The sequence below is a fragment of the Sorex fumeus genome, unplaced genomic scaffold, assembly GCF_029834395.1.
Source record: "Sorex fumeus unplaced genomic scaffold, SorFum_2.1 ptg000037l, whole genome shotgun sequence".
Classification (NCBI taxonomy): domain Eukaryota; kingdom Metazoa; phylum Chordata; class Mammalia; order Eulipotyphla; family Soricidae; genus Sorex; species Sorex fumeus.
In genome coordinates, this window is record NW_026606094.1 from 52,588,800 (window position 1) to 52,593,618 (window position 4,819).

Sequence of the window (4,819 nt, forward strand, 5' to 3'; positions counted from 1 at the left end):
GCTTTCAAGTAGATATCACTGTAGTTCAAGTAGAAGCAAGATTACCCACCTTTAAAGGATCGGTCATATATTTCACAGAGGAGAAAAAATGTAATCAAGAAATGATCACAAGAGAAGTATATCACAATCCCGCAAACTAAAATTTTCATTTTAAGTTTTCCAGTGGTTTTCAAATGAAATAACTATCTCTGAGAGACACAAACACCCCTCACCTTAAAAAAAAAAGTAGCATTTTCTTTTGCTTGAAATAATTGCTTACTCTTTGTGTTATCGACTTTGCACAATTGTTTGTCTCAAAAGCACTTGCAGTATTCTAATCCATGATATCTCTGAGATCATTGTTTTCATCCTAAAACGGATACTATGAAAAAATATTACTTTAAAGACAAAGCACCAAGATGAATTAGTGTACTGGATATATTCACATTATACAAGTATTACATAATTTAAAGGAAATAAGGTACAAAGATATCATATTTATATAATGTTTTGCAGCTTACAATATACTGACATTTCCCACAGCGCTAGATAAGATAAAGCTTGCACAAAAATTAACTATAAATGCTGATTATTATTATGACTGTTTACTACATACTCTGTATATTGATATATCATTGACTCCTCAAAACCACTACATGAAATTTCTTAAAAAGTAATTTTCCAGTGGCTCAGAAAAACCTCTGCTATATAGCAAACCTAGACCTCCAAATCATGTATATCTAAAATAGGCTTTTATGTTTAGCTCTATGCTCAGAGATCATTCTGAGTGGTGCTCAGGGCACCATATGTGGTAATGGGCCTAGTGTTATTACAACATTCTTCACCCCTCACTTTCATTTTATATTTTGTTTTCTATACAATCATATAGCAAAATAAACTTTTTATCTATATGTTCTGCAAATATTAACTCTATGTACTGTCAACTCAATACTTAAGAGTAGTCACCACAATCAGAATAATAAAAGCACCTCAAATCCTCCTTTGTTCTTCCCCTTTGTTATGACACACACAAACAACTTATTCCTAAGTACTGCTAATTACTTATTGGTTTTCAAGACTGTCATGTTATCACAATCAAAGGATATTTTACCTTTTGACATAGGCTTTTCACCATATATTGTCTTTGAAACTCATCTGTTTTTACATATATCAATCAATAGCTTATGCCTTTTTATTCATTTTAAATATTAAAATGGATGAATCATTTTAATATGACATAAATATCTACTATTTTCCTATAGTCATTTTCATTTCATCATTTGTGCATAGCTTCTTTTTTATTAATTTTTTAATTTTAATGTATCAGCATGATGTACAGTTACATACTTACAAACTTTCGTGCTTACTTTTCAGTCATACAATGATCAAGTACCTATCCCTCCACCAGGGCAAGTTCTCCACCACCAATATTCCCAGTATCCCTCCCAAAACCCACCTCCACTTCACTCCCTGCTTCTGTGGCAGGCACATTCCCTCCTACTCTCTCTCTCTCTCTCTCTCTCTCTCAATCTCTTTCTTTCTCTCTCTCTCTCATTTAGGGTGTTGTGGTCTGCAATGCAAGTATTGAATGGCCATCATGTTCAGTCTATAGTCTACTTTTGGCATGCATCTCCCATCCCAAGTGGGCCCTCCAAGCACCCTTTGCTTGGTGTTCCCTTCTCTATCTGAGCTGTCTTTTCCCCCAGCATGTGAGGCCAGATGCAAACCTCCTGGTACTTATCTCTACTATTCTTGGGTGTTAGTCTCCCATTCTGTTACTTTATATTTAAAAATATGGAACACTTAATAAATTTTTGTGTCATCTTTGCCCTGGGGGCATGCTCATCTTCTCTGTATCATTCCAATTTTAGTATATGTGCTGCTGAAATGAGCACTGTGTATGGCTTCTTAAGACATAAATTTTGGTCCACCTTCAGTTATTTTTTTAAATGTTATGAGATGATGGATCCAGTTTTTTTAAGTTTTTTAAATGTAGTTATCCAGTTTTCCCAATACCATATGCTAACCATGTTTTCCTTGCTTCAATTTATGCACCACACTTCTTTGTCATAGATTAAATTCCATAAATCTGATGATCTACTTCCAATATTCCAAGTCTGTTTCATACATTTGACAGTCTATTTTTAGTCCAATACAAAGTAGTTTTGATAACTATAGCTTCTAAGTATTATTCCATGTCAGGACAGGCAATACATACTTTCTTCTTTCTTTCTCAAAATTGCTGTGGCTCTTTGAGGAGTTTTACCATTAGGGATTAGACAAAAATCCATCAAATACATTGGAAAAAACAAATAGAACTCTTCAAGATATGGATCTCAGAGGTATCTTTTTTCTTTTAATTTTTTATTATCTTTTATTAAATTTATTTATTTATTTTGAATACCCATCCACCAGTAAATATTTCCCGCCACCACGGATCCCAGTAACCCTCCCAACCCCCCATTCCATCCCCATCCCACCCTGCCTCTGTGGCAGGGCATTCCCTTTTGTTCTCTCTTTCCTATTCAGTGTTGTGGTTTGTAAAAGAGTTAAGCCTGATTTTCAGGGAGAAATCTTGGAGAATTTACTTTCCATTAACCACTTTATATATAAGAAGATGTCACGCAGCCGCATAAGCGGCCACGCGGTTTGGAGTAAGAGTCCTGGTTCCTGCATAAGCGAGCTATGCTTGTAGAGGCTCATGGTCACCGGGGTTCCCTCTGGAGGAGGCGGGATGCGGCACCTATCCCATCTGGGACTTCCCAGTGATCTCGGCTCTCTTCAGGACCAGGAGCATTCTCGGTAGCTGTGGAGGCCAGAGGTATCTTTAATTATTTGATGCCATGGACAAATATAACAAAATGAGAAATATACAAATGGGACTACATCAAATTTAAAAATTTTTACATTAATAGAAAATCAGAAGAAAATTTTAAAACATCACGTTAAATGGGAGAAAATAATGCACCTAATACATCAGATAACAGTGATAATATCTGTTAGATACATAAATCACTCACAAAGACTGACAACCAAAAACAAGAATCCCATCAAAAATAGGTAAAGGAGATAACAGTCATTTCCTGCAAAAGCCATTTAAATAGCAGGTAGGAATATTAAAACGTATTCTTCATCACTTATTGTCAGAGGAAAGTATATCAAAACAACAATGGGATATCATTGCACACTAGTGAGAATGACTCATACCAAAAGATTGAGAACAGCCAGTGTTGGTGGGATTGTCATCAGGCCCATTCTCTATGGAAAACAATTTGGATATTCTTAACAAAGTGAAAACCAAATCCCATTTGACCCAGCAATTCTACTTCTTAGCACCCACCCCTCAAAAAAATATTAATTCAAAAACATATATGCACATCTATGCTAATTGTAGTGCTTAGCAAAGTAGAAAGGATATGGAAATAACCTAAATGTCCGACAACAGATGACAGATAAAAAAGTCATTTTACATACATTATATATACACATTGGAGTTCAGTGAACCTATCAGAAAATAATAAATCAGGCTGTTGACTGCAATATGACTAGAACTGAGGATATCATGTCAAACAAAATAAATCAGAGATAAAAGGACATATACCAAATTATCTCACTCATCTATGATGTATAGAGATACAAAACAAGGAAATGGGAAGTATTGAACAATGACAAAGTATTAAACAATTGCAAAACTCTAACAAACTGTGGGGGGAGAAAGGGAAAAATAATACTTAGACTAAAAGTAAGTGATACTAGACTAAAATATAACATAGAAGATTTTAGGCATTTTGGTGGTGGTGAGGTGCAGCAACTTTGTACATTGATACCAAATACATTAACACTATTGTAACCATGTTGCCTGAACTATAATATACTTTTAAAATTTAACTTCTGTGTCCATTGGCTTGTCTTAATTGGTTTATCTAATTAAGTTTTGATTCCCATTTCTACATCATTGGAATAAAGAGTTATTATACTATTGAAAGTTGATTCTAGAACATTTTTCTCATATTTAGAAAACTATCTTTACTTGAGTTCTTAGAATTTAGATATAGGAATGATCTAGGATTTTATACAAGATTTTAATCAAAAATGTATGTGAAAGTGGGATAAACAAAAGGGATTCTGTATTAGTAAGTAACTTTGAGCAGGAAAGTTTCAAAACCAAAACTTATTTTTGCTTATATTTAGCATTTTGCTAATATTCAGAGAAACTTTCATTGCTACATGAATAAGATGTGAAATATTAAGTATTACTTTACTTTAATTAGAATTCCACCTTCAAAATCATAAAATTAAAATTTACTGCCTATTCAAGCTATAATGAACCTGATCCCATCTTTCCCAGGAGCTCAGAGCAATGTTTTGTGCAAAGATAACTCTAGACACAGTTGATTAAAAGAGCTGTTTCCTATCTTTCAGGGACATTGCTTTTCTAAATGCTCCAGTGGCTCCTTGTGTTTCCATTGGCATAAAAGAGAATGTATTTATTCCCAATAACATAACCAACAGATGTCTCCAAGGTCATAAGGCAACTAGGATTGTAGCAGTTTGTGGTATTTTTGCATCCCTTACGGCTCATTGGAAATAAATGTGCAACCACCTGTGTTCTAACTTCTTGCCCATGCAATCAAGTTTTTTTGTAAAAGAGCCAAGTTAAAAAATAAAATGACTCTAGAAATTAAAATTTCTCTTTCAAGTTTTAATATCCAGCACAAAATTGATGTGAACTTTAAGAAATTAAAGGAGCAAAATTTATTGGGATTTTTGAACTGTGTCCTGAGCCTGAGGTGTAGCTCAGTGGTGGGGCACTAGCCTTGCACTGATGAGGACTTGGATT

At 34.3% G+C, this 4,819-nt stretch overlaps 1 non-coding gene across 1 annotated transcript; it reads right to left on the minus strand.

Moving 5' to 3' along the window:
• Nucleotides 1-1,767: 1,767 nt before the first annotated feature.
• Nucleotides 1,768-1,874, minus strand: LOC130027835 (U6 spliceosomal RNA). Its single transcript, XR_008793062.1, has one exon. It is a non-coding gene; the product is annotated as a U6 spliceosomal RNA (small nuclear RNA).
• Nucleotides 1,875-4,819: the final 2,945 nt, after the last annotated feature.